The sequence below is a fragment of the Arvicanthis niloticus genome, chromosome 9 (assembly GCF_011762505.2).
Source record: "Arvicanthis niloticus isolate mArvNil1 chromosome 9, mArvNil1.pat.X, whole genome shotgun sequence".
Classification (NCBI taxonomy): Eukaryota; Metazoa; Chordata; class Mammalia; order Rodentia; family Muridae; genus Arvicanthis; species Arvicanthis niloticus.
Window position 1 is genome coordinate 71,665,633 of NC_047666.1, and position 22,554 is coordinate 71,688,186.

At 40.1% G+C, this 22,554-nt stretch overlaps 1 protein-coding gene across 5 annotated transcripts in view; it reads right to left on the minus strand.

Moving 5' to 3' along the window:
• Dusp16 (dual specificity phosphatase 16) overlaps positions 1-22,554 on the minus strand; it is a 76,644-nt gene that overhangs the window by 53,667 nt on the left and 423 nt on the right. Inside the window, exon 1 of one of the 5 annotated variants that reach the window (XM_076940673.1) lies at positions 21,821-22,541. The exons of 2 other annotated variants lie outside the window; for them this stretch is intronic. The gene's annotated coding sequence lies outside the window, so the exon portion shown is untranslated. Of the gene's footprint in view, positions 1-1,443; positions 1,463-13,149; positions 13,294-21,820; positions 22,542-22,554 lie in introns of those variants that run through there. 2 more of the 5 variants (XM_076940675.1, XM_076940676.1) reach the window with 2 other exon arrangements.

Sequence of the window (22,554 nt, forward strand, 5' to 3'; positions counted from 1 at the left end):
CCCTTCTACCTCCCTATACACCCAACTTTAAGTTCTTTCTCAAAAAACAAATAATAACCCAATACAACAAGCCCCTTCCAAAGTCAAGAAAGTAAAACTCCACTCCACCCCATACTCCTCCACCCAAAAAAACAAACACCAAACAGTAACAAACAAACAAACAAAGACTGAAGTCATTATATACTAGTTAACTCCTCCTGAACATGAGGCCTGTCCTAGAGTGGTTAATACACCCAGTGTCACGCTACTGAAGAAAACTGATTTTCCTCTCCCGGCAGGTATGTGACAGTTCAGTTGTTAGACTTAACCTAGAGGCTAGGTTTTCTTTCTTTCTTTTTAAAAAATGATTTATTTATTTTTACAATTTAATTTCTCAGAGACTATCAGTTTCAGAGAGAATATTTTGTGTATTGTATGGATACATTGCCTGTCAATTTAAAAAGCCTATAGGAAAGGGTAGAATAGAAGGTGGGACATCTGGGAAGCAGAGAGAATTCTGGGATAGTGCAAGGCATAGGATATTCACCTGGGAAGATGTGACAAGCATGGTGCCTGAGTACAAGTAATGAGCCATGTGGCAGAATGTAGATTAGAATAAATGGTTTAATTTAAATTATGATCTAGTCAGAAAAGAACCTAGCTAGAAGAGCCTAGCTATATGGCCAAAGTATTTGTAAATATATTTTGAGTCTGAGTTATCTCTGGGAGCACGGGGCTGGGAGGAAGAACCAGGACTTCATTTCTACAATCAGGAGCCTTAGGAGCATGCAATGAAACACAGTGTGTTGGCCCATGCCTTTGAGTCTAGCACTTGGGAGACAGAGGCAGGAGAATCAGACACTCAGAGTCATCCTTGGCTGCAAAGGCAGTTTAGGGCCATTCTGCGATATACATGAACTTGCCTTAAGGGGGAGGGGGAAACCGTAGCGAATGATATCACAGTCTTGCTATACTTCTTGGCAGGGCTGATTTAAAAAGTTGAGGTGAGTGGGCAGATTAGAAGATAAGCTAATACAATATATAAAAATTGATGTTCACCTTCGAGAGGTGAAAGCCCAGCTGTTGCTTCACAAAAGAACTTGTAAAGAATATTTCTTATAAGGTAGAGAGCATTTGCCTATTATTCTCAAGATGTGTGTGTGTGTGTGTGTGTGTGTGTGTGTGTGTGTGTGTGTGTTTACTGGTGATAGAACCTTATGCATGCTAAACACATTGTCTACAGCACTAAAGTAAATCTCAGATGCCCAGAAAATTAAAAGTTCAATTGAGGTATGCTTTTTAATACAAAAAGAGTCCTTCTGATTATAAGGAACTTATTCTGATATTTTTGTTAGTTAATATAGTACTACTATTCTTAAAATGTATTTCAAGTATTAAAAGTTTCCAAAGCAAACCTGCTTAAATAATCACAAATGCAATAAAGTATGATTTTTCATTCCTCACCAAAAAGGTGCAAATTCCTCTGGCAAAGTAAAGCAGTAGGCTTAGGTCACCATTGTCAGCTCCTAAGAAGACAAGCACAACAAGGCTTGAACAGATTCCAGTCATGGCCTTCAAGCACAGACCACACCTGCTTCCAAGGCCCTGGGGCTAAAAATAACTCTGGGGCCTCAAAAAATGGGATGTCAGCCAGGCCCGGGTAACTGCTGGCCCCTTGCTCAGCTCCACTCAGTGAAAGCAGGAGCTACAAAACTGTTATATAACACACACACACACACACACACACACATACACACACACACACACACACGCACACACACGCACGCACGCACAATTTCCTTCTCTAGGTTTCTGCACCAAGCACACACAACTCAGACAGGCTCAGTTTCTTTGCAGCTTCCAACCAAAACGAATCCTAGGAATTCAGAAAAAATTAAATAAATGTGACATTTCATGATGTATTGTTTTTAAAGGGAAAAAAATATAGACAGGACTTAGGAGACCTTGTTCCTAATTTCAACTTTACCAAACTGCTCAGAGGCCATATAAAACATGCCACTGGACACTCCCAAGCCTGTGTTTGTGTAATGGGTGAAGTGAGGAACTGAGTGACATCTAAGATTCTTTCACTAGTAACATAAAGATGCCACTGTGAGTATCTTAGGGTTTAGACAGTGTCAGAACAGAAAGGTGCCAGAAATGTATTGATCACCAAGCAGTCAGGCAAGGGTCACAATTTATATCCTCACATTCAAAGGATAACTCTGGGGCCACAAAGGGCAAGCCAAATCATCCCTTTTATGACTGGAGATTCCCAAGGCTTGATCTGAAATAACTATTCCCATTTCTCTGAAAGTCTCAGGATAAAAGGAAGCCATGTAGCAGAGGCACATGGTAGCACCCTTGTTCACCCACTCCAGAAGCCTAGGCTATACAAATTCTAACATCACTACATCTGTCTACATATGCATGCATTTGCAGTGGGTGCTGAGGATTTAATAATATGAGGAAGCTATAGCACCAGAGAGCCATAGAGTGACAGGGCCAAGGCCTGGGCAGAAGAATAAGACAGCAGAAGCAGAGACTAAACTCTGACAAAGCCAAGGGTGCTACCTGACCTTTTGGTTACTTTTAATTGTAATGTTTTCCATCCTTCCTTCTAACTCAAGTTTCTGTGTTTTTCTGTTATTCTAAAAAGCTGTCATCTCCTCTTCTCTTCCCTTGCTCTTCTTCATAGTTCTCCCTTCACAATTAAAAACAGAGCCTCTAGCATTTTAAGGTTAAGACCTTACTATTAATTCATTTTCTGTGGTGGTGTTTCCTTTGGGGGGGGGGGGCAGGTCTGCCAAGGTCTTTGATATGTTGCTATTATATCAAGTAATCACAACTGTTAAGGCCATTTTCACATAGTTATCAATGCGTTTGGTGTTCTATCAACATTTAAAATCTTTTTTACTGGTCAGGAAGTGATGGCACACACCTTTTATCCCAGTAGTCAGGAGGCAGAAGCAGGTGGATCTCTGCGAGTTGGAAGTCAGCCTGGTCTACAAAGCAAGTTCTAGGACAGCCAGGACTACACAGAAAAAGCCTGTCTCGAAAAACCAAAACAACAACAACAATATAAATAAACTATTAAGGTAAAACATTTTAAAGTTTTATTTTAGAGAAAAAAAAAATCCAGCTTGACATTCCATACATAGCTGGCTCTACAGAATAAACATCATTAACTCCCTGTCAAGACAGGGTTTCTCTGTGTAACAGCCCTGGCTGTCCTGGAACTTACTTTGCAGACCAGGCTGACCTCTACCTGCCTATGCCTCCCAAGTTGTGGAAATAAAGGTCTATAGCATCACACTAGGCTGTCTTGTGCTTTGATCAGCCCTTAAATACTGTAAATCTAGATATGAAGGCTAGGCCTTGACCTAAAGCTCAAAAGAAACAGATTCTTGAGGCTTCCACAGTTGGATATGTAGAAAATAACAACATATGGATTACAATCTAGGGATTCATATTTGTAAAGTAAAAAGTAATCTGAGCATGTATAGACAAAACAAGCTTCATTAAGGGTGTGATTATAACCTGTGGCCCTGCCAGCTGTCCAACCTCTTGTAAGCCACTGGTTTCAACTGAGCACAACCTGACCCAGAAGAAACGTCAAAGACAAATTAGGTGACCAGAACACAAGGTGTTCATTACAAGCCTTGTATCTCAGCTCCCACACAATCTTAACAATACAATAAAAAATACTGGACTATAAGCCATAAAAAAATAACTGCAAAGTCAAAAAAATTATACACAAAATGTCTATTCAACAATGCAAGTCTGAAATGAGATGTTATTTCTGTCTGCTATTCTTCAGGTTATTCCCTTTCTAAGAGATCATCTGCCATCTGCAGGAAGATGGCCCTGCCCTTTATAATCCAGAGGTGACGTCAGGTTCAGGCATACCATATACAGCAAATACTGTCCAAGTTTTCATTTCTGACTGAAAAACATCATTGTCAGCACTGGCTTATATTAAAGTTAATAAAAGGTATTGTGAGAAAAACAGAAGAAATGCTCAATCTCATGTAAGTATAAAAAATTAAGTATAGCCGAAATGACATTTTGAACAATCATTAAAAAAGAATGCTTCCCTGGAAAAATTCAAATTTCAAGATGACTTTTCAGGGAAAAATTGGGACAAAATTGGGACATGAACACCTAGAGAGAAATGAGGAAGAAAATTCCAAATGAAATAAATGCATAAACTCAATGAAAGAGGCAAGCAGATTTTCCTGGCTGGAGCACAGAGTATATCAGTATGTGACAAAGTTAAGAAAGAAAGGGCATCCTGGAAGGCATATGCCGTCAAAGCCACCATAAGCTGTAGAAAAATAACATGAAAACATCAGTGGAGGGGAATGTAAGGGTGGGGAGGGGGAAGTGGGTGCGGGGGGTAGGTGGGGGCACAGCCTCATAGAAGCATGGGGGGATGGGATAGGAGGTTTCTGGGTAGTGGGGGGAAGTGAGGTAAGGGAATAAAATCTTGAAATGTAAATATAATACCCAATAAAAATTTTTAAAAAAGAAAAAAAAGAAAACATCACTGGATAAATTTGACTTGATAACTATTTACAACGGACAGAACAGAAAATTTAATCAAGGAAACTTAGATACAGCCTATGTGATTTTAGATGTGTAAGGATGGACTCAGACTAGAACAGTCACTGGATGGTCTGACATAAAAAGAAAGCATCAAAAGACTTAGGATCTAAAGCTAAATCAGTGTGCCTGGTATTAAAACACACCTTTATTAACTTGCAGATGTTCTGACTGACAGCGCTCATGAAAATGGCCATCAAGACTACACCATTAGATTATTCTATAATAACATCTGAAAGATCTTGGTACTCTAATCTGTCACTGTTTCATATGAGCTAATATAAAATTAAATGAGCATTACATCCAGGTTCAAGTTTCTCTTTACAAATGAAGTGAACTGGGCATAATAAAAGGTTAAAATAAGTCAGGTATGGTGGTGTTATACACCTATAAATCACAGCATTCAGAAGACAGGCACTAGGATCTTGAATGAAAGCTGATATCAGGGTTCTCTTCTGTAAATTAAATACACACACAGAAAGAGAGAGAGAGAGAGAGAGAGAGAGAGAGAGAGAGAGAGAGAGAGAGAGAGAGAGAGAGAGCAAGCCCTAAGCTTCATCCTCAGGCCCTGCATTTTTTTTGTCTGGTCTTAATTCATGTCATGCTAAGCATGTTCAAAGGAAGAAAGACGCTGAAACTAAAGTACTGAGCTCTATTTTCTCAATAAACTAAATACAATTCTTTTTTGTCATTCAAAATCAGTTTTATTATAGTATTGTGGAATTCATTGTGGTAAATGGTAGTATAAAAAACTACCTAATTAAAAATTTCAATATGAAAAATGCTAATATGTGCTCTGATGTGAAAATGTAGTCTTCCTCTACCTGCCCTTCAAAACTTGGTCTAAAGCTGACAGATGTGGATACAATCAGCCAAAAGTGACTGGATCACACTCCCATTTGTCAGGTGGAAACAGCAGAGCCATTAGAAGTTCAAGGCATCCTTGGCTACATAGTGACTGGGAGATTAGACTAATCTAAAAGAGATTCTATCTAGACAAGCAACAACAAAAAGAATATTTTCAGGATATACATACACACACAGAGAGAGACATATAATATGAATATATATGTATATATGTATATATGTATATACATATATACATATATACATATATACATACATATATATATGTATATGTATATGTATATATATATATATATATATTCCAAGCACTCAGATCTGAAAACAGGAGGATAGCCATGAGTTTAAGAGCTAACCTAGTCTACATAAAGAGTTAATGTCCAGCTCAAGATACACACTAAGATCCTTTCTTGGGTGGAGGTGGGAAGAATAACTGGACATGAACAGTCTCATTATAATAAGATGACATTATTAGGAAATAATGGAAAGTAGGAGATAGGCCTAGCTGGAGAAACATGTCACTGAGGAAATGCCCTGGAAAGATACAAACGTGTTCCCGACCTTTTCCTGTCTCTGTCTCTCTCTGTCTCTCTCTGTCTCTCTCTGTCTCTCTCTGTCTCTCTCTGTCTCTCTCTCTCTCTCTCTCTCTGGTTTCTTACCATCATGAAATGAGCAACCTCTTTCACCACACCTTTCAAACTATAATGTTCTCCTCTCCACAGGCCTAAAGGCAGTAGTCAACCAATCAACGCTAAACCAAAACAAGTCCTTCCTTAATGTTTCTCTAGCATAATATGTATTTCACATAAAGCAAAACAAGTAGATAGGTATTATTAGGCAATGTCTCTTTTCTATATGTAAAATTAATAGGAAAGCCATAACAAATACATTAAGTTTTCATAAGGGAAATTTGGTATAAAGCAGATTATAAGGTTGTCTACCTTAACACTAAACTACCTGATTTCACCATCTCATCTAATATGTAGTGAGTGGCTTAGTTAGAGCCCAAGAATTATATTCACAAAGCTCTACTGTTTAATCCTACTGAACCAACTCTTAATTAGGTTCAAAGGAAACACCATCATTTGCTATCAACATTTAAACACCACATAGCACTAAATATCAGAGCAAAGGTATTTTAAGCATTATTCAATAAATGTTCAGTTTTCTCTCCTTCCTGAGTCCTGTTCATTCTTTTCTAATTCTGGGGTTATGGACCTTAGCTAATCCATAAAACCTAAGAAGAAACAATGCCTGGGTTAGGAACACAGACGTGTTCATTTATTGTATACTATGTATGTTCAGCTTAAACTTTCTCCTTCCATCTAATCACAAGAATTACTTGGAAAACTAGTAAAAACAAACAAGAAAAAACTACCTATCTAGTACTACTTCTGGAGATTAAATCTTGAGTCTAGAACGGAAACGGTGAATTTCTATTATTACATGTTACTGGAGGCTCACAGGATCTGGCAAAAATACTGTCCTAAAGACATCTTTGACCTTTCTTTCAATGTTTGCAATGATTCAGCTGGTGTACAGATTCTACAGTCTTTCTCACCTTGAGGACATACAGCTACAAAAAATAGATTTGAAATTAAAATGCTGACAGGATAAACCAGGCATGGTTCAACTCAAAAGGCTGAAGCAGGGGAATCAGAAATTCAAGGTCATCCTCAGCTACAATGCAAATTTAAGGCTATCCAGTGCTATCCTGGGGGTGATATCCAGGCAGGTGGCACAAAGAATAAAGAATTCCAGAAGCAAAAGCATTTCTATTTCACTGGTGTCTTAGCTGTGGTTTCTACTGCTGTGAGGAGATACCATGACAAAGGCAACTTAAAAAGGAAGTTTAATTAGGGGTTGCTTACAGTTTTAGAGGGTTAGTGCATTTCCATTGTGGCTGGAAGTGTGGCGAAGGCAGGAAGGCAGGCATGACACTGGAGCCGGAGCTGAGAGCTCACATCTGACTCACAGCAGTGGCAGCAGAAAGAGTGTGGGTAGTCCTGCCATGGGCTTTTGAAAGCTCAGAGCCATCCTAGTGACACACTGCCTCCTACCCTTCCTTAACAGTCCGTCATCCGGGAAATAAACACTCAGATATATGAGCCTATAGGGAGATCACTGTATGAATACAAAACAATTAAGTTATGTTTAAATAAAAAGTATTTCATTACTTATAGCATCTTCTTTAAAAGGGGAATAATTACAAAATCAACAAAATATTTTTGATTAGTCAATAGTTCTAAATGTTGGCTTCATATTAAAATTACCTGGGAACACTAAAATATCTTGAACCTCACAATCTCTGAGGAATGAGAACCAGTAGTTTTTGCACAAGCAAGTGAAGATAGATTCTTTTCCAAGAAGAGTCTTTTGACACACAGGATTTAAAAAGGGTCAAGAAGAAATTCTACAACACACATTATACTGTGATTTACCTGGTCTTGGTCTGTTATAATGTATTCTGAAGTCTGAAAAAATGTTTAGGCAAGACAGTGAGTCTGCCAACATCACAACTATAATTTCAAAACGGGGGCAGGGGTGCAGAGCACAGTAATTCTACTGAACAGAACAAAAGGTGGAAAAGATATGCTGGGCCAGAACTTTTTCATGGCCTACTAAATAGTTTACGCTTGAGGAGACATAATTCCCTACCTTTCTTCACTATATGCAAGATACAGATATACTAAGGAAATGCTCAAAAGTTGAAAGGCGGCAACATGGAGCTCCGTTAATGAATTCAAATTAAAGATGTGCTCCCCTCAAGAACATCCTAGTTCAGAGAGTCTATTACCATCACAGGGTTGTGGGGCCTTTGTAATTCCTCCCTCTAATCTGATCAGTTAACATAGGTGATGAAGGAAAAGCAGTACTGGAGCCTCCAGCCAGAGTCTGTATTACATTAGAGGGCATCCCCACCCTTCTCAGAGTCCGTTTTTAGTCACTGAATACCTTGTAATATACAACAGAATATACACTAGGAAATGCTCATTCCACTAACTGCCTCACACAGTGGATCTAACTCATGGTTCACTCACCTAGCAATGTTTGAGCATGTATATTGTACAAAGTGGAAAAAAAGAATCCCCAGAGGCAATGCCTGGAAGCCAACAAGGAGTCCATGAGGCTCGTCCAACCCCTTGAATTATTACACAAACAAACTCTGGCCAAAGGAAGTATGGGTGGATGGAAAACACCACTGGTCAGCAAGTGTCTAATAAAGGAGAAAATTATCTTTAGCTTATGCCCGAAGGATACCTGCTTTCTGCAAGAAACCATTTCGCATAATCCACCTTTAGGAGGCAGTCAGGTTGCTCAGTCTTATTGGTGGCAACGACTTAAAAGGAGGAGAGAATAGTTCTGCTTTCCTCAGACCAAAGCGCATAGTTTTCATACCCTAACACAACTACAAACACGAAAAAAGAGACATCACCCAAGCCTTACAACTAACTGTTATCTTATAAAATTACAATGATGCTATTTTTAGCCAGCAGCACCTGCCTAAGGCATAACCATAAAGGAGAAAAAGTAAAAGAACTGTTATGAAAATGAGTTCATTTTATTGAAAGGCCCAATAAAGTAAGACAATAGACTGAGCTGTTCAACATAAAGTAGTAGGTAGGCAAGGGGCTGACGGTCAAGACCTCAGGTGTTTAGTCTACAGATGACTTCAGAGAAGCCAAAGTGTTTAGGTGCTTGTCTTCCTAAAACGTATGTCTCTAACTCAGAAGTTCTCAATCTGTGGGTCAAGACCTCGGGGGAGGGGAGCATTTTCATAGAGGTTGTATATCAGATATTCTGCATATCAGATCATTTATATTATAATTCATAATAGTAGCAAAATTACAGTTATGAAGTAGCAACAAAAATACTTTTATGGCTGGGGGGGTCACCACAACACAAGAAGCTGTAGGAAAGAGTTGCAGTATTAGGAAGGGTAAGAACCACTGCTCTAACTAAAGGCAACATACCACAAACCTTATTGTGAAATAATGGTGAAGAAAGTTCTAGAGTGGCTTAGTGAGATATGAAGCCTAGAACAGAATATAGATATGAAAGAATTGAAGATATACAAAAACTTGTACAAGAATATAGTACTATGGCAATGATGGCTGCTGGAAGAGAGATGTCAGCTTTCTTCAGAGATGCGGCCCCTCAGAAGCTACCCATGCTCCAGTAGACAGCCCTACATCCATGCACACACTGCCAGGACTCAGTCTACTCTATAGGCTTAAAAGAGAGAGAAAGAAAAACAGGAAATTAGGAGGAAATAGTGGTTGGTAGTGATGATCCAGGAAGGGTTGGAGGGAAGAGAACTGGGAATAGATGTGATCACAATACATTACATGCATAAGCTACACCACTCTTGGGACATATACCCAGACACAGAAACATTTGCTCATCCATATCCATTGCTGCTCTATTCATAATAACATGAATGTAATTTTTAATCAGAAAAGGCAAATAATAAGCCCCCCCCCATAATTTGTTAATGGCTATACTCAGACTGTTGTTTTTTAAGAGAGCCCCTGTAGTCCAGGCTTATCTTATTTACTATGTAAGAAGGATGACCATTTATTTGCCACAAAATCACCTGACTATGTCTTTCATAGGAGTTGCAGGGAAGTCAAAAGAATAAGATTTTCTATTGTACATGACTTTTGTTATTATTATAAAACTAAGAAGCTATGAAAATTAAACGTCATGAATATTTACATTAACTTGATTCTTAAGTCATGTGCAGGATAAAATGTAAATGACTGATTTAATTACACACTTTAAAGATTTCAGTAGAGTTTCTAGACAGCATTTAGAAACCAGGTGATAATGAAATTAGACATCTCATTTGAAGCAGCCACTAAGTATATATACAGCTTATTCTTAAATCCCAAATACCAGGAAAGCAAGTGGCTCCCAGGATCCAATGGGGATGACATTAGCTGAAATACCCAACAAAAGGGAGAGAGAACCTGTGGAGACCACATCCAGAGGTTAGGCATGGCCCTGGCTGAGTGATGGGGCCACACACCCATGTCAAAAATATTAACCCAGAATTGCTCCTGTCTAAAGAAAATGCAGGGACAAAGAGTAGAGCAGAGACTAAAGGCAATCCAGAGACTGCCCCACCTGGGGATCCATCCCATATGCAGCCACCAAACCCAGACGCTATTGCTGATGCCAAGAAGTGCTTGCTGACAGGAGCCTAGAATAGCTGTCTCCTGAGAGGCTCTGCCAGAGCCTGACCAAATTTCAAGCCTTCCTGAGCTATATAGCAAATTCAGTGCCAGCCTGAGCAAGTAGCACAGCCATGTAACTCAGTAGTTCAAAGCTAGCAAGGCTTACACAGACAGACCTTGTCTCCATTGAAAAAGAGGAGGAAGGGAAGAGGAAGAAAAGAAGGAGGAAGAAGAAAGAGGAGGAAGAGAAGAAAGAGCAGATGGTGATGGGGAGGAAGAGAAGATGTGGTGGGGGAGGAAGAGGAGATGTGGTGGGGGAGGAAGAGGAGATGTGGTGGGGGAGGAAGAGGAGATGTGGTGGGGGAGGAAGAGGAGATGTGGTGGGGGAGGAAGAGGAGATGTGGTGGGGGAGGAAGAGGAGATGTGGGGGAGGAAGAGGAGATGTGGGGGAGGAAGAGGAGATGTGGGGGAGGAAGAGGAGATGTGGGGGAGGAAGAGGAGATGTGGTGGAGGAGGAAGAGGAGATGTGGTGGAGGAGGAAGAGGAGATGTGGTGGAGGAGGAAGAGGAGATGTGGTGGAGGAGGAAGAGGAGATGTGGTGGAGGAGGAAGAGGAGATGTGGTGGGGAGGAAGAGGAGATGTGGTGGGGGAGGAAGAGGAGATGTGGTGGAGGAGGAAGAGGAGATGTGGTGGGGGAGGAAGAGGAGATGTGGTAGAGGGGGAAGAGGAGATGTGGTGGAGGAGGAAGAAGAGATGTGGTAGAGGGGGAAGAGGAGATGTGGTGGAGGAGGAAGAGATGTGGTGGAGGAGGAAGAGGAGATGTGGTGGGGGAGGAAGAGGAGATGTGGTGGAGGAGGAAGAGGAGATGTGGTGGGGGAGGAAGAGGAGATGTGGTGGAGGAGGAAGAGGAGATGTGGTGGGGGAGGAAGAGGAGATGTGGTGGGGGAGGAAGAGGAGATGTGGTGGGGGAGGAAGAGGAGATGTGGTGGGGGAGAAAGAGGAGATGTGGTAGAGGAGGAAGAGGAGATGTGGTGGGGGAGGAAGAGGAGATGTGGTGGGGGAGGAAGAGGAGACGTGGTGGAGGAGGAAGAGGAGATGTGGTGGGGGAGGAAGAGGAGATGTGGTGGGGAGGAAGAGGAGATGTGGTGGGGGAGGAAGAGGAGATGTGGTGGGGGAGGAAGAGGAGATGTGGTGGAGGAGGAAGAGGAGATGTGGTGGGGGAGGAAGAGGAGATGTGGTGGGGAGGAAGAGGAGATGTAGTGGGGGAGGAAGAGGAGATGTGGTGGGGGAGAAAGAGGAGAGGTGGGGGAGGAAGAGGAGATGTGGTGGGGAGGAAGAGGAGATGTGGTCGGGAGGAAGAGGAGATGTGGTGGGGGAGGAAGAGGAGAGGTGAGGGAGAAAGAGGAGAGGTGGGGAAGGAAGAGGAGATGTGGTGGGGAGGAAGAGGAGATGTGGTGGGGGAGGAAGAGGAGATGTGGTGGGGGAGGAAGAGGAGATGTGGGGGAGGAAGAGGAGATGTGGTGGGGAGGAAGAGGAGATGTGGGGGAGAAAGAGGAGATGTGGGGGAGGAAGAGGACATGTGGTGGGGAGGAAGAGGAGATGTGGTGGGGGAGGAAGAGGAGATGTGGGGGAGGAAGAGGAGATGTGGTGGGGAGGAAGAGGAGATGTGGGGGAGAAAGAGGAGATGTGGTGGGGAGGAAGAGGAGATGTGGTGGGGGAGGAAGAGGAGATGTGGTGGGGGAGGAAGAGGAGATGTGGTGGGGAGGAAGAGGAGATGTGGTGGGGGAGGAAGAGGAGATGTGGTGGGGGAGGAAGAGGAGATGTGGTGGGGGAGGAAGAGGAGATGTGGTGGGGGAGGAAGAGGAGATGTGGTGGGGGAGGAAGAGGGGATGTGGTGGGGGAGGAAGAGGAGATGTGGTGGGGGAGGAAGAGGAGATGTGGTGGGGGAGGAAGAGGAGATGTGGTGGGGGAGGAAGAGGAGATGTGGTGGGGGAGGAAGAGGAGATGTGGTGGGGGAGGAAGAGGAGATGTGGTGGGGGAGGAAGAGGAGATGTGGTGGGGGAGGAAGAGGAGATGTGGTGGGGGAGGAAGAGGAGATGTGGTGGGGGAGGAAGAGGAGATGTGGTGGGGGGAGGAAGAGGAGATGTGGTGGGGGAGGAAGAGCATGGGTAAGATGAGGCCTATGGTAGAACACAGGCTTACATTGCAAGGTCCTAGAAATAATCCTAACACCACACACACACACACACACACACACACACACACACACCCTTCTATAAAATTGTTTTCAGTATAAGATTAGTAGTTTGGGGGCTTATTTTTAAAACTCTCAAACAGTACAGTGTTTCACAATATACTATCCAAGTTCATACAGCTTTTGAGAAAACTCCATGTAAAGAACCAAGTTTGTTCTGTGAAAATGGACAGAAGCTACTATATGGTACCTGATGTGCCAAATGTCCTGCTTCACTGAAGTGCAGCTGTTTAATACAAGGCAGAAGGCCTTGTTCTTTTAACTTACCCAAGCAAACATGCAGCATGAATGGCATCACCAAAGAACAAATGTCCAACAAAAGGCCAGAGTGGACCAGGTTTCCCACAATGATGCCTAAAATACATCTTATGTTGGACAGGAAGACATTTCCTCAGAACTCTGTCCTGAAGGTATTTATAGACTATACACACATCTTTCCTAAAATAAAGATATGGAGGCCAAGTTATAACTTAGTGGTATAGCACTTACATAGCATGCAAAAGTCAAAAAATTAATTTTTAAATGTAATTACTCTTTTATTTTCAATAAAAATTTAGAATGACTATCAAAAGCCAAAACTTAACTTTAAAGTAAAGAACTTCAAACTTCTTTACCATCCTTTGTTGGTGATGCTATCCAGCAATCAAGATAACCACACAGTACCATATCCAGTCAAATCCTGTCTACTCTTCTGATGATAAAATGCTAAGTGGTCAGAAGAACAAAAGAGAAAAGAATTATCTCAGGGCTGGCAAGATAGCTCAACCTTCTATGTAAAGATGATTACCACACAAGCCTGAGCTAATCACATACTGCTGAATGAGCTGTACTAGAAGGTTTCCGGGCGGTGGTGGCGCACACCTTTAATCCCAGCACTTGAGAGGCAGAGGCAGGCGGATTTCTGAGTTCGAGGCCAGCCTGGTCTACAGAGTGAGTTCCAGGACAGCCAGGGCTACACAGAGAAACCCTGTCTCGAAAAACAAAAAAACAAAAAAACAAAAAAAAAAAAAGGGGTTCTAAGTAGATGACCCAAGTTTGATGCCCAGAACCCATGTAAACCCATGTAAAGTTGGAACACCACCAGAGATTTTTTGGTACATTTCTCTCTATGGAGTCCCGACAAATGCAGCTCAACCACGAAATGTAAGGTGGACCAATACATGCCTGTTGTTAGCAAAGAATCCTTTATCACATGTCCTTTCACATGCTTGCTTTAGCAGAACCTCCTTTCACATGGGTTCCCTTCAGCTAAATATGTCCCAGCAAAACACCATCCAACTCACTTTCCAAAGAACCCTTAAGTTTCTCCTTCACACTAACACACACACAACACATACACACACACACAACACATACACACACACTAACATACACACAACACATACACACACACACAAATATACATACAGATACTAACACACATACACAGATGCTGACACACAAGCACATGCATACACACACAATAATAAAAATAAATAAATATATTAAAAGTTATTTCAGAGATTATCAAATATAATACTCTTAAAGTTGAGAAAAACCAATGCTCAAGAGCCTCTAAATTAGCCCTACAACTACTTGGAATAGAAGCCTGTATAACCTAATCTAAAATAAAAAAGAAAATGGATGCAGTTTTAGGAGGACTGCTAGAAACAATCTCCAGCACACAGACAGCTGCTTAACAGGTTACCACTGCTCTCCTTTCTTCCTATCTGCAGCAAACACACAGCTACTCAACAGACCTTTCCTCCCCTCCAAACGCTAACAATCCCAGCTTCAGGCTGAAAAGCTGTCTGCCTCAGCCACGTGATACATAATACACACTAAGCCACGCACTTCCATTATTCGACCTTCATTGCCAACATCTCTCTGGTGAGTGGGGTAATCCTGTAAAATAATTCAAGCAAATGAGACTTGTAAGGAAACCAGACAGAAACTTCTTTGAAACATTCTGTTGAGTTTTAGTATGGTTTGGTTTTTGATTTTGTGAGATAGGGCCTCAATAGAGTGTAGGCTAGCTTAGAATTCACTATATAAACCACACTGTCTCTGAATCCTAACTTCCACCTCCCAAGTGCTGGGATTATAGGCAGGTGTCAACCACTAGGCTTAAGAGTCTAATTCAGCAGGTGTAACAGGAAGGATCACTTGCTCTGTTTTCTTCCTCCTTACTGCCCTGAAAAGGGATTCGAGGTCCACTCTAAAGCAGCCATTTTGTAATCAGGCAACAAGAAGTGTCAGCATGCTAAGGAAGCAGGAAGAGACAAGAGTCAAGGACTGGAGAGAACTAGAGAGCTTGATGACACTGCTAAGCAGCCTGAGGGATGCTGAGACCTTGACTGAACCCTCAACTGCTTCAATCACTTAGAAACTGCTAGGGTCTACGGATCTTGCTAGTATAGCTGAAGGCAGACTTGAACTACAAATTCCCTGTATGGCACGCTGTGATTTTCTTGCTTAATCTCACTTATGTACATACATATATTCTGCTTATAGTACATGCAATTGAAAACACAGAGCATGGGGAATGGGGCACAGGGGATTGAAGATATACTTCTTCTGTACAGGAGATCAATTTAATTACTTGGCAGTGGCAGTAGCTTGACCATACGGCTTTATTAAATAAATGCTATCAATGGAAAAAAATCTAGGATAAAAATGATACTTCAAATCATGTTTGGCCTTGAGTACTGCCTTTGTCCTTCCCTTCTGCCATTTCAAATCCTTTTTAGGAATAGCACCACTTAAGTAACAAACTGATAAATGTTCTATATCTGAACTAAACTCCTGTCTTTAGTCTTATTTTCTTAATAAAAAAATAAAGCATTAAAATTTCATTCTTGAATTTGGACCCCCAAAGTTTGCCTGGTTCCTATCTGCACACATTGATGACTGTAACCTAATTCTGTAGACTCTTCACACTGTGACACTGGTGATCACACTGTAACTGAATACAGGGATACAACAGAATTTGAGTACTGGTCAGAAAGTAAAAGACTCGTCAGTTGTTTAATCTTTAACCTATTTTGATGTTTCTCTCTGAATCTTGATACACCACCCCTGTACTGCTGAGTCCCAATCCAGTAACCAAGCACACCCTGCAGTCTTCCCCTAGCGCCTTCCTTCAATCCTTAGCTCCTTTCTCTAACCACAGCCCAGATAAGAATATCTAATCTTAGATCATAATTTCTTTTTTTTTTCTTGAGACAGGGTTTCTCTGTGTAGTCCCGGCTGTCCTGGAATTCACTCTGTAGACCAGGCTGGCCTCGAACTCAGAAATCCACCTGCCTCTTCCTCCCAAGTGCTGGGATTAAAGGCATGCGCCACCACTGCCCGGCTCTCATTAATTTCTTCTTTCTAGTGTCTGTTTTCAGTCATCCCTTAGAATTCTCAGGGAAAATAAAATCAACAGAACAGAAAAAGTAACACTCGTGTATGTGATCCTCTCTACCCTCTAGTCATTCAAGAGAGAAAAAGATCAGTGATTTTGAATATGGACTTTAAAAATGAGTATAAACCTGTGAAATGGGCACAGTGCACCCTAATATTCTGTGCACTGAAATGAGAAGAACACAGAGCACGTTCCCTGAACACCTAAGCACAGTGCCTGTCTTCAGGGAGAACACGTAGGTAATTGTTTGAGTTATGTGTGTTTCTCAAAGAACTCCATTCTGGTTTTAAAAAATAGCTTGCAGACAACTGAAGTTATTCATTTTCTCCAAAATGAATGATGTGAAGCCTCGCTCTTCAAAACTGACAATACTGATAGCCAATAATAGCATTCAGAATTTGGGAAAATAAATTAAGCACCAAGATCTTGACTCCTTTCAGAATCTTAGAGACTTTTGGATAAGACTAACAGTCATATTAAGGAATAGTTCTTGCTTAATAGCAAATGTATATCAAATGTATAATCAAATGTGAATTTTGAGTGAAAGGTAGTAAAACTCAATAAACCATCATTTTCCAAATGATCATGCATATTACAAAATGAGACAGGGGTCAAAGATCCATAAGAATCACAAAATTCATAAGAATTTCAAGATGGATCAATAGATATTTAATATTATAAAATAAAAAAAAATCATGTAGTCTCAGATTCAATGCTGCAACCACTTTTTAAGGCTTCAATAGGGCTGAGATTAGATAAATATCCATATTTATATGAAAAGACCATTAAACAGTCCATCTTTTCAGCTGTGCATTTGAGTGTAGCCTAACTGTTTTATAACTTTACCTACAACAGTAGGTCAGATACTGAATTCAGAAGTTACAGTTACGCAAACTGAGCCACCCCATTCTCTCCTGCTGGACAATATACTAAAAAAAAAAAATAGCAAAACACAAAAAAATACATTTTTCACTAAATTTGGAAACAAAATTTAGTTTTCATATCATTTAATGCTAGCTTTTAATATTAATTAAGTAAATAAATATTTTAAACGTTTTAATTTCTGATTTTAAATAATGACACAGTCCCTACAAAGACACTTGGAGTACTCGATTTTTAAAAATATAAAGGCATCTTGAGACAAATATGTCTGAAAACCACTGGGTTGGTTATCTTACCATACTCCCCCACCTCAAAAAATAAAGCAACAAACTACTGAGTTAAGCATGGTGACACACATACCTACAATCTCAGAACACCAGGGAAACAGAAACCGGGTCACAGGCGCAAGGCCACACTGTACCACACAGCAGAAACCCTGTCTTTAAAAAGTAGTTTTTTTTTATTTATACATATATATTAAGTATAAATCAGAACATTTTGATTCCTGTTCTAGCAAAACTTACTTTGAGATTCAACTAAATTACTCAGTGCCTGTCATCTAAGGTCTTAATTTCCTCATCTACAAAATAGAACATTCCTAGTGAAAAACACAAAATATGTCAAGACATGCAATGAACTTTAAGGTATTACAGTAAGAGGTCAAAGTTGAATTTTAAGAACATCTTACCAGCCGGGCGGTGGTGGCGCACACCTTTAATCCCAGCACTTGGGAGGCAGAGGCAGGTGGATTTCTGAGTTCGAGGTCAGCCTGGTCTACAGAGTGAGTTCCAGGACAGCCAGGGCTATACAGAGAAACCCTGTCTCGAAAAACCAAACAAACAAACAAACAAACAAACAAAAAACAAAAAAAAAAAAACCTTACCTTTCTATAAAATTTTCTCTGTCTTAAATTTTGTTACTAAAACTTTACAGAAAAGTATAAAGTAGAAATCTCTTATTAACCAATTAGTTCAAATGCCAAAACATCTAATTTTATTATGTTTCTTTCTCCACAGCAATAATTGGTAGTATATACTTCAACACACTATTATGTATATTTCCAAATACATGCAAATTATACAGAAAATAAACTCCAAAATACCCATTACCAAGCTTCAACGAATTTTAATTGTTTTATCTCATGCTTGTATTTGTGATATCCAGAAATTTTCAAGCAAACATCATGAATGTATCACTTCATACTTCTAGATTTATCTTTAACAGATCAGAGTTTAATATAGCAATACCACATAAAATGTCATGCTCAAGTTTCCTGAATGTCTCAAATAAGTCTTTGCTTTCAGTTGGTTTGTATTATCAATGTACCATTCTTACTAGCTGTTTTTCAAGTGAATCAACATATTTAACTAAAGCTGAGAAAAAAAGAGGAAACAATTCCATCTCTATGTTTCATATACCACAGACAACTCACAAAGTCAAGAACTGTCTTCCTGAATGTGCTTCTCTACCAACCAAATCGCAGAAACAAGCAACAGAAACCAAAATACACTATAAAATAGGTCATGATGTGACACTCGCACTTGAGTATTCTAAGAAGTGACTAGGAAAGGACATAGCTTCGCTACTCAGTACTGAGGGAAAGTACTGTGAATTGTGAGAAGAGGAACAAGAATCAACCACCTGCCATTTCAAAAAGGATGAGATCAGGTCCACAACAGGGCAAAACCTCAACTGATTCAGCAGATGTTTATCAAAAGACTATCTATAGTGCTAGGTCCTATCCTAGGATATGAGTTATGTATCAAAAAAATCCTAATACACACAGACCAAGAATGTTGCTCAGTTGGTTGAGTGCTTTACTAGTATGCAAGAGGACCTATGGGCTCGATTCCAGAACTGAAAATACTCACCAAAACTGATACATAATGCAGAAACAAGTAGCACGTACATCTCTGCACGTATCACCCATAAATGTGAAGGAAGAGAATGAACATATTTAAAATTAATCATCTTGCTTTATCAATATATATATGGTGCACCCTTTCCTATAAAATGTATCAATCAACTACCTACCACCATCATACAGAGATACTAGATACATATTGCCGAAGCACACAGATCAGGTTAGTTGTAGAGTGTTTTAAGTTATAGTACTGTGACACCATTTTTTTTAAAAGGAGAAAAAAAAAAAAAAAAGCACAGGGGCAACACCTGTAATTCAGTACTTTAAAGGTACAGGCAGCAGGTTCACAAGTTCAAGACCAACCTTGGCTACATACTGAGTGTTAGATCACCCTAAGCTATGAGACCCTCTCTCAAAAAAATCATTAGAATATCATAATCAAAACATGTACCTCAATTGGCAAATACTTGACAAACCTGTTTGAAGCCCTGGGTTCAATATCTAGTACCACCCAGAGAGTAATAGTTCAAGCTTGTAATCCCAGCTCTTGGGGGCGGGGGGGTCAAAGTTCAATGTCATCATACCTTGGGATACATATGACCCTGCCTCAGTTAATTAATTAATTAATTAGAATAATAATAGATGAGTAACTGGAACTGGCTCTCTACAACTTCCTTAATCTTTGCTTTATTACCACACACACACACACACATACACACTTGTCCTCAGTAATCTGATTCTTCTTTTGAACCACTCTTGTTTTTCTCCAGTCATGTATCTGATTAAATTTCTAACCTCCTATCTCAAGTCAGTGTAAGAGAAGGACCTCTTCTTCAAGTATAACCCTGATTCTCTGCCTTTAGCCAGCCCTCAGGACCCTTCCTGCATAAAGCCAACCCCTTATCTATCTAAATGAATGTATACAAACAACAAATTACAACACAAGTAAATCAGGAGGAAATGACATCTGGCTTTGAAATATATGTAGCTTTGGGTAATATTTACTCTATGATTTTGCTTAAACCAACATTAGTAAGATTTTTTCTTTTATGATGGTGACCATCAGTCTCAATTTTAAAATCTGATACAGTTATTACTTTAAAGACAATCAAGCATCAAGTGTATTTTGTTTCCTATGAAGTCTTTTTAATGTGTTTAATCTGTAGAAATATGTTGAAAAACTTGTTTTCTGTTATGCTTGGTTATCTTCCGGGGGAGTTTGAAGTCAAATGAGATTTCCCTATATTAATCTACTTCTTCAAGTTATGGTATCTTCTGTTTGAGAACTCAGGCTACTTAAAAAACATTGGTGTCCAATCAAATTATTAGTCCAGATAAGATACAAAAGAAAACTGTCTTTGTTGGAAATACCAGGAACACATGAGACTCTAGAATAAATTACACTGATAAATTACATCTTATATTTAACAGGACTTTATGATTGGTTAAAAATAGAAAAGGCTTAACAATGAACAGTTATATAAACTTGTTTGTTTAATATATTAAGCTCAGATAATGAAAATTCTATAAAATTCAATTTCCTAATTCAGGCAGTTAGAGAAAAGGGGGGGGGTATTTTAAAACTCCAACATCATTCCTGCTCTTCTCTCTTAACTCCAGCCAAACTTCCCTTCAAGCTTCTCAGACCTACTCTCTTTCTAGGTGGTAGGGAACTTGAGTTCACATCTGGGACCTCACCTAACCCCAGGCCAGACTTACTCTTAAACTAGCTGACCTCTGCCTCCTCTCTTTTCCACTCTACAAATAAATTTTCAATGTGTAAGAAAGGAGGAGGGAGGGGAACTGAGTTACCCGGTTCTTCCTCTTTGCCCCCTTTCTCAATTACTATAATTAAACCTCTGATCAAATAGACCAGGGACCCCCAATTTCATATTCACATTTTAATTTTATAGGTACACAATTACATTCACCAAGCTGAAGTAAGAGACAAGAACTTCCAAACTGAACAGAGTGATGAGTGGGGAGGGAGAGGGTAACTGTGTATTTCTGTCCCTGGCCCTGTACAATAAAACTTACCATCTGAAACACTAAAGAAAAATCAGCACAACTTTAGGATAAGTATTTCACTTGAGTTGCTGAGATACCAGAGAGTAAAATAAAACAAAAAATTATAAAATCATTATCAACAGTTTATACTTTTTAAATATCAACTTATTCAGTACTTACTAAAATTCAAAATAAACTTATTTCTAATTTTTTCTCCATTTGGAACTCTGATAAACACAAAGTATTGCACCTAAAAACTAATAATTCAAGCTGAATTTTTTAATTTGTCCACAGGATTGACGTTAAGAAAATATCAACATCTCACAATGTCTTTAAACACAGTAAATTCCACAGCTTTATTTTTAAAATAAAGACAAAACCCTTTTGCAGTGCCTAGTCACATTTTGACTAAAATACACAAAGCCACAAATACTTCAGTTTTCAATTTACTCCTCCAAGTTGCTGGTCTTCACCAAATACAGAATTCTACAAATCTTAATTACAGCCTCCCAAAGTGTGCTCAATAATATATGTGATTGTCGAGTAATTAAAAAGAAATTATCTCAATTGTTAAGCTCTTTTTTTTTCCCTTCTTTTGAAATTTACCTTTAAAAGTCTTTTCTTTAAGTTTTCTTTAAGGGAGTTGCAAAAGAGTAGGTTTTTTTTTTTTTTTTTTTGAGGAAGTAGTTGTTAACTGTAATGTACTATCAGCTCCACAGAGTGGCTAAAGAGGCTTTTCCCCCCTGATAATCTATTTCAGAGAGAGAGAGAAAGAGCGAGTAGGAGAGAACACATACCTGGTCATTTTCCCAGCAGGTTCGATAGGTTTGATTCACTTGTAAGAGCAGAGTATTTACTTACAATCTTTAAAAGCAAAGTGGCACCCAGCGCACTGTGTAAATAAAAACTTCAGAGGTTTAAAAACCCTCATCTTAACTCACTTCCCCTTGGTTCTAGAGGACGGCACAGCCAACCCCACAGCAAATGAGATTATGCAACAGGTTTTTCCTCTCTAATCATGGGCTGATTAGAGGTGTGCGTTCTCCAAACAATCAGAGACAGCCGGGACTTCAAAACACCAAGGATCTTTGCAAGAGACATTGATGAAAAGTTCTCTCGAATTCTGCAGTAGCCATTCATTTTAGGATCTCCTTGTACTTTCCCCAAGTTTATTACCAGCTTTCTGTAGGACACAACCCATCGCCCGCTCTTAAGGAGTTTACCTATATGTCCTCCTCAGGTTTTGTTTTTTTTTTTCCTCACGTGAAACTACACGACACACACAGACCGTCCCTTGTTTCCGTTTTAATTTCTCACATTTTACGGCTACTGTAAATAAAGAAGTCACCGACGGACCGTTTTCCCCCAGCACCATGACGGGAGCCCCGGAAAGCTGAGGTCTGGGGGTGGGTTTCTCCGGGGGGATGAGTTTGAGAAAGCGACAAGGTCGCTCCCCAGGTGGCCTCGCTGCCTGCCCACAAGGTGAGCTCGGGATAATGGAAACCGTCAGGCCGGGGCCCCACTTGGCAGG